The sequence below is a fragment of the Nicotiana sylvestris genome, chromosome 9 (genome assembly GCF_000393655.2).
Source record: "Nicotiana sylvestris chromosome 9, ASM39365v2, whole genome shotgun sequence".
NCBI classification, from domain to species: Eukaryota; Viridiplantae; Streptophyta; class Magnoliopsida; order Solanales; family Solanaceae; genus Nicotiana; species Nicotiana sylvestris.
The window spans coordinates 121,642,515-121,651,682 of NC_091065.1; positions in this window are offsets into that span (position 1 = coordinate 121,642,515).

Genomic DNA, 9,168 nt, shown 5'->3' on the forward strand with positions numbered 1-9,168 from the left:
GCGAGGGCCCACTCGCAAATGCGAAGGCCAAAAGTCTACAACACTCACAGCAGATTTTTTGCAATTTTTCTCAACTTGAAATGATCCATTCAACCACCTGAAACTCACCCGAGGCCCTCAGGACCTCAACCAAACACACCAACATATTGCATAACATCATTAAAACTTGTTCTAACCTTCGAAACGCTCAAAAAAATATCAAAACACCAAATTTGCATCGGATTCAAGCCTAAGAATTCCAAAAACTTCCAAATTCCGCTTTCGATCAAAAAGTCTATCAAACCACGTCCGAATGACCTGAAATTTCGCACACACATCCCAAATGACACAACGGACCTACTGCAACTCCCAGAATTCCATTCCAACCCCTATATCAAAATCTCACCTACCAACCGGAAAATGCCAAAATTCCAATTTCTCCAATTCAAGCCTAAATCTACTCCGTACCTCCAAATCACATTCAAATCACGCTTCTAAGTCCCAAATCACCTACCGAAGCTATCCGAACCATTGGAATCCACATCTGAGCCCTTTATCACATAAGTCAATATCCGATTAACTTTTTCAACTTATGCTTACTCAAAAGAGACTAAAGACTAAGTGTCTCAAACCTTACCAAAACCTTTCCGAACCCGAGCCAACCAACCCGATAACACATAATACAGATGAGGAAGGCAATAAGAAGCAAAAATGGGAGAAACGAAGCGGTAACTCATGAAACCACTGGTCGGGTTATTACAAAATAGTATAATCATTATAATCTCCAAATAATCTTTTTCATTGGACTAATGTCAATTACCTTACGACAAATTCAACGTACAATATTACAGGATGCAACATCATCATAATTTAATACTACGAAGTGTAATATCATCGTAATATAATACTTCGAAATGTAATATCGACGTAATATTGCGGAACGTCACATCATTCCCCCCTTGGAACATTCGTCCTCGAATGTTGACTGATGCTCTTATTATTCTCATAACCCAAAGGTCTTGCGAATAATTTAGTACTTGTCTTTCCATCTAGGCTACTATTCTGTGAATGAATCCCAAAGGCAAGGGCATTCCCCCCCTTTAAGCCTCTTTCTCACATCATGACTAGTAGTCAGAATCCTTCTAATCTTGTAAATTTTGCTACCTTCTGTCATGCAGCCTCTGCGATACTGACTTTGTAAGTGTGCCTATGCAACTCTTCTCTCTTTTTTCCTCCAGCTTTTAGCAAATCTCTAGGCCTTACTTTGTAAACATATACAAGGCTTAATATGATGCCTCTCTGGGCATCTATAGGTGTACTAAAGTTCTTCGCTCGGTACTTTGTAGAACTTGCGAATATGGCGATATCTTATTTCATAGATCTAGTTATCCATTCGTATGACTTTACCGCATCTACGTAGATCATACTATACCATAATTCTTACTTCGATTTATCGTTACTGAGGTCTGCAACCAACTCTAGGTTACTCTCGTTGCTTATCCTTAAGACTGATGGTCTTATCTCATCTCATATTGTTGAACTTTTATCCATCTATTGTTGATTCACCTTAATGTTGATTCATCATCTACCGCTGATAAATTGATCTTTTATGTAACACTGCCGCTAGGGATCGCGGCTCATCGGGGATATCTGGACTGATTAGACTGGTCCACTTAGGGATGATACTATACTTCCATAATCATACTTTATAGCATCCCAATGTGACTCACCTTATATGGTTATTTTAGTCCCTTACAATTCATAAAATCCTCTTTCCCCCTTTTCTTTTTTTCTTCTTTTTCAAATTATTACTCAAGTGAAGGACCAAACGTCATCCTTTTTTTATCACAGTTACACCCTAATTCTGCTACCAAGGCAGCATCCCATCTCTTCTAAATGCTACTAGTCTTAGACTCATTTGAGTTCATTCAGGCTAAATTGAGCTTTCTATAACTCAAAGGAACCATCAGCTCCTTTGTTTTCACGGGCTTAGTCCCAATGAGTTATCCATTTTCGTCACCTTCTCACTTGCATTCCCCTTATCGTTACTCTTGTCTTTCTAAAACCTTGTTGTTCTATCATATTTTAGCTTGTGATCAATTCCCATGCATTTTCTGGAACAACAAGCGAGACACTGCATCATCTCTAACTCTTCTTTTACTCTCTAATTAGACCTTTCGGTACTTAGAAAACATAGGCTGGGAAGTATTCCACTGACGACGTTGCTATCATTCCTACATACTGAATCCCAGCACTTCTAGCCTTTTATCCGCAGTATGGACTATTCACGACCTTCTGCATTTTGAGTGTCTTGTATGTTGTTCCCCTTTTCCTTTCTTACCTTAAACTCTTGCATTGTATCTTCTATCTCTTTCATGACCTCCCTTCCACATAAGTATAATTCACGTTCACAACTTGAAGCTCTACTATGATACTTGCACCTCTGGTGCATACACAATCCGGTGGGAGCTTCATATTGACTTCTTCTAAGTTTGGTACTCTTTTAACTGTCTCTATTGTAGAGCCATTATAAAATATGGCTACTGTACTACCTCTCTTGTACGTATAATTTTAAGAGTGATCCTGAAATGTCCTCAACCCATATGTTTATAAATTTTCTAGGTTCATTAATCAAACTCCTAATTTACTTAGTTGATGTACCTCTTTAGTTTCCTCCTTCTTCTTATCAGTCTTTATGTAGATTTAAGTTATCTCCCAATCTGGGGTTCATGGTATTAGTTATTACGTTTAGCCTTCCATGAGCGCTTCGGAATGTCCATGATACAATCTTCTAACAACTCAATCCTTTGTCTATGCCTTGGGCTCAATTCTTTCTTTTATACCGGAGTCTTCTAAGTCGGTATGATTGTCAACATATATGCTACATGTATTATACTCCAAACTCTTAAGTGTGTCCATAACGTAACTAACTCGGGATCATTGATCGAATAATTCCTTACAATCCTTCTTAGCTTTCTTTAAACTTATGCAATGACTTTTCCTGGTCTTTCTGCCCCCTTGTTGCATGTATACTTAACATATCCTAGTTCCCACTCATGCCGAAATTTTTGTGCAACTCATATGGTCTAGAATATTACCTTCGATTTTTCTCCCCGTTCATTAGCCACGGTAGGTGCCACTTTCTTTTGGAGTGATTACAATGTTGATGTGAGACTATTGTTACACGACCATTTCCTCTTTAGGTTACTATGCTTAGGTTGAAGACTTTTTCCTTATTTCTTCAGCTAGTCTTTCGTTGTAGTACTTCGGGACGACCCTCTGACTCTTCTAAAGTTGAGAGCTTGTTATATTGTATACCCAAAGAAGTTTTTTGATATTCTTACTCGCCTACAAATATCTGTAGTTACATACCTCTATGCACCTGTGCTCGTGCGGTTGCTTCTGAACTGAAGTTTTGACTATCTTCCCAGTGGCATTCTCTTTTATTTCTGTAATACTCATACGATATCTTTAACTACCCCAACTCCTATCTGAATATTTTTCAAGGGTTCTGATGTCATATCTGCAAGACTGAACTGCCCATGTTGGGGTTTACTATGTTTATTTTGCATGGTCTGTTGATTTATCTATAACCTCTTGTCTAGCTATAACTAGACCCTTCCTGAATCGATTACTAACTGCTCGTTAGTCCATTCTCATATTAATACTCCTCGTGATCTTTCTTGGATTATTTTCTTTGTTTTAACTTACATCTTGCGCTACTCTTTATTTATTAATAACATCCAGGGCCGGACCCCGTACTTCCTCTCCTTAGCATTGTGCTTGCTTAATATTCTTGAATCATAGCATATACGTAGGAGCTGAACAAGTGTAATCTCATTCCTTTCTCATTTTTATTGCATCATTCCTTTACCATTCTATAGTTACTAGAACCACTTAATTCTGACTTAATGCCACATCACTCCATATTCCCCTCCTTTAGGGGAGTACTAAAAGTTGGAGCTACGATGATCTATCTATAAATGTTTTACCTCTTCATTGTTTGCACCTTTTCACGTCATCGATGATCTTTACTCGCCTTGCGGAAATCCTTCTGTACTAAGGATAACAAAATTCCTTACTCACAAGGGTGACATCTAGTATATCTGGCACATGCCGTCCCTTAAGCTTAAATTTGCTCACATTGCTTGCTTTAGGGAAGCGTCTTCCTGAATGACCTTTAAAGGGTATTCTTCTATCATCCATTCATTTATTGTCGAAACGTAATCTCTGAAGTTCTCATGATGCCGACTATTATCAAATTACTTAGTCCTTAATTCATGTTTAGTTTATCTTGTTCACCAATCCATACTGATTTCTATTATTCTGGAGTCTAACTTTTCTGGATGGTAGTCGCGTTAAAGTCACGAGCTTATTTCTCGAAATGAGGATGTGACGTTATGACATATACTCTTTTGCTGCCTTAAGGCCTATCACCCCTCGTATTTTCCATCCCTTGTCTATATAGACTTTGTAATACTCTCATCATTTTTTTTTGATCTACCGTTGTCATTCATGTATCGCATCTTACTCATAATACTACCTTATCTCTCTTCTCATTACCCTGCTAATATTTCTGCCTATCCCTTTCTTGTGAAAACTTCAACAAGACATTCTTTTGCTATTAGGTCCTCTTGCTTCATTCACCGGCTTTTTGGGTTGCTCAACGTCCTCTCTCTACTAGGGACGGGAGCCATACTAAGATAATATTTGTCCCTTCTAGGCTTCCAGTACCCATCTTTGTAGTACTCATATGTAGCTGTACAATTTTAGGGTGCACCATCTGGGTGTTTCACGAGGAGATCTATTAGAACATTTGCAATGTCCTTCGGAAATGTCAACTAACGCATACAATCCATTCACCATTTTGGGTTACTCTAACCCTGGCCGGATCTTGATATCCCACCCTTCTTTTAAACTACACCTGTTAGCCCCCATAGGGCATAACCAGGATGGGTGTGGCCGATTGTACATACCTCTATTATTATTGATGGTACTCAAAAGGCTTATATTCCTCTGCCTAAATTGTAAATACTAATATTTTTCATTAACTGGGCACCTTATACCCTTCTTCACATTGCTTCTTTTATTTGTCGAAACTTGTGTCTACCTCTCGATTAACTTATTCCTTTTTATTGTGCGAGTGGATAGGCATTCTTGCCTTAGGAATCTTTATCAAGAAGCTTACACATCTTAGTATACACATGATCTATTGAATACCTCATATTTATCTATCATAAGCAAGATGCAAAAATTGAGTTCCTCTGGCTCAACTCTTCCACAGATATATCTCTTACTAACCGTCTTTCTAGATGTAGGTATTGCCGTAATATAAATAAGATAAAGTTTAGGAAATTGAGTTCTTACAACTGAACTCTACCACACGATCTAGAGTAAGAAGAAATACTGAACGTCCTAAATACCCTGTAGCCTCTTGCTTATAAGTGTGGTGCACGACACACCCATAAACAAGACTCTACTAGACACGGCTTGTAGACTCCCTAGGACAGAACTGCTCTAATATCACGTTTGTCACAACCCAAACCTATAGGCCACAACAAGCACCCGGTACCTTACTTAACTGAGTACCAACATAACATATCTTTCTTATTGTACTTTCGTTGGCAAATGGGCCAAACGTAATATCATGGGATAACCAGAATAAACATAGAGGAATACTCAACATAGGATGACCCAACCTGATATAAAAACTTATACATGTGATATACGGGCCTATAAGGCCAACATGATCATTTGTAAACTCAAAACATAGGCCGGCAAGGCTATACTAGCATTCTCTAAGAGTACATACTGATCATAAGGGTCGGGACAGGGCCCCGCCATACCAAATAATACGTATCTAAATCATACTGACCAAACAAGCAACTCTAGAGCAAATGGAGCGCACCAACATCTTCCATTGAGATGATAGCCTACTTGGAGGACTCTCTACCTGTCTATTGGGACCTGCGGGCATGAAATGCAGCGTCCCCAGGCAAAAGGGACGTTAGTACAAATCTACCAATTATGTAAGGCATACAAATAAGTACATAAAACACATGGAAGAAATATAAAGTACACGACTCAACCTGTAAGTCTGGACAACTCTGTAATTAATGAAATACTTATGGTGTCATGCAAATGTGAATGAATATCATGTCGTGCATTGGTACATGTGTTCATGATATCATCAAGCCTTTGAGGGCATCACATCATATCATCTCAGCCACTGTGGGCAACATCATCATCGTGTACCAGCTGATCAGGTGGTGATGAGTATATAATGTCGTAACCTTTTTCCATATCCCATATACATATAAGTACATATATATATATATATATATATATATATATATATATATATATATATATATATATATATATGCGTATATAAAGCCATCTGGTCATGGGTCAATGTGCATGAATGCAATGCATGAGAAGTACGTCAATAAAATATTTCAGAGTGTCATAAGACCATTATGCCTCTGATTATTATCATAAAATCAACTTACGCATTTTCTAAGACCCATGAACAGATGATAAAATAATATGACACATGGGAATTCAAGAATATATGCATCTCTAATACTTCTATGAATAGAGTTATGGAAGTTGTGCATTTGCTCGTTTCGTTCGTGTCGTATAGATCATGCCAAAAAGAAAGAAGGGATAGCCTTAACATACTTGAGTAGAGTCTCTTGACAATCCCTCTAATATACGTCAATTGCAAAAAATTACGTAACGACAAGATCGGAGTAGGGAAAAATTCTTATGATATTCTTACGAAAGATTGCACCGTACTCCTTTAGAATCGCAAAATCCTATTGCTATAATATTACATAGTCTCGTATAAATTTTGTTCTCACTAAAGAACTCACGTTACATGTATATGCATGTTCTTGCATGAACTTGATGAAGAAAACTAACTTTACTATATCTCACTTTGTGAAAGAATCTAAAGAATTATGTTTTAAATTTTCCCATCTGTAAGTGTCTTCTTTGAAGACATATTAAAGCCTTTCACAATTAAGCTTTGTGGCCCCATTTACATAGTGACTAAGACCCAAGATTACTCCAAATGTGACACCTTATAGTAATGACTAATGAGTCATTAATTAGATTGGGGTGGCTGCCACATTATGCTATTTAATGCTTATCCAATATATCCCCAATTAATTAGGTAATGCCCCGTTACCCAGTATTTAATCAATTACCCTCATAATTAAGAATTATCTTAACTTACTTAAAATACTACTCACTTTTAACATAGTTTGTACACCTTACTATCATGGTCATCTATTACAATGTATGTCACTAGTCCATAAATATCAGGTATTAACGGTGGGCCCGTATTTTATCTCAATATGCCAAATGTTGGATGAAAAAGTCATTTTCTTTGACTTGCTTTCCCTCTCACCATCACGAATTTACTCATCATTTTTTTAAAATAGTATAATCCTTATAATCTTTAAATAATCTTTTTCTTTAGACTAATGTCAATTACCTTACGACAAATTCAACGTACAATACTACAGGGTGAAACATCGTCGTAATTTAATACTGTGAAGTATAACATCATCGTAATATAATACTGTGGGATGTAATAATGACGTAATATTGCGGGGTGTCACACGGCCCTTCTGGCCCACTCACCCATGATGATGTAATAGGAAAGATACATTACATTGGTGCTCAGTTGAGTAAGGCACATGGTGCCCATCGTGGCCTATCGGTTTGAGTCATGACAAAAGAGGTATCAAAGAATTTCTGTCTTAGGGATTCTACAAGCCATGTCTAGTAGAGTCTTATTTATGGGTGTATTGTGCACCACACTTATAAGCAGGAGGCTATATGGCATTTAGGACTGCCACTCTTTCTTTTTACTCTAGATCGTGTTGTAGAGCTCAATTGTAAGAACTCAATTTCCTAAACTCTATCTTATTCATAATACGATGATGCCTACATCTAGAAAGAAAATAGGTAAGGGATTGAATGCGGCTGTGGAAGAGTTAAGTTAGAGGAACTCGATTTTGCATCATTCTTATGATGAGTAAATGTAAGGTCTCCAGCAGATCATGTGTGTACCAAGACGTGTGAGCTTCTGGAAAAAGAGCCTAAGGCAAGAATATCTATCCACCCATATGGTAAAAAGCAATGAGAGAATCAGAAGGTAGATACAAGTTTCAACAAGTAAAAGAAGCAAGATGAAGAAGGGTACGAGGTACTCAGCTAGTGAAGATTATCATTACTTACAATTCAGGAAGAGAGATACAAGCATTCTATGTTACCTTCAATAGTAATAAGGTATGTACAATTGGCCACACCGATCTCAGTTATGCCATATGGGAGCTAACTGATATGGTTTAAGAGAAGGACGGGATATTAAGATCCTACCAGGGTTAGAGTAACCCAAAAATGGTGGATGGATTTTTTGCGTTAGTTGATATTTCTTAAGGATATTGCAAATATACTAATAGAACTCCTTATGAGATACCCAGATTGTGCACTCTAAAATAGTACAACTGGATATGAGTACTACAAAGATAGGCACTGGAATCCTGGAAGAGATAAATATTACCTAAGTATGTTTCTCGTCCCTAGTAGAGCGAGAATGTTAGGCAACCCAAAGAGCTAGCAGATGGAGCAAGGGGATCAAAAAGCAAAAAAATGTCTTATTAAAGTTTTCAGAATAAAGTGATAGATAGAAATCTTAGCAGGGAAATAAGAAGAGAGATAATGAAGCATTATGAGTAAGATGTGATACATGGATGACAACGGTAGATCAAAAAAAAAGTGACAGTATTACAGAGTTTATAGTCAAGTAATAGAAGGGGCGAGGGGTGACAGGCCTTGAGACAACAAAAGAGTATAGGGCATAAAGTCATATCCTCATTTGGAGAAATAAGTTTGTGACTCTAACGTGATTAACAGAAGGAAAAGCTAAACCCAGAGTAATAGAAATCAGTATGGACTGGTGAACAAGATAAACTAAACATAAAGTAGGGATTGAGTTACTTGATAATAGTCGGCATCATGAGAATTTCATATATTGCATTTCAGCGATAATAGAATGGACGACAGAAGAATAACCTTTAAAGGTCATTCAAGAAGACGCTTCCCTAAAGCAAGCAATGTGAGCAAAGTTAAGCTTAAGGGATTGTATGTGTGCCAGTTACACTAGGTGTTACC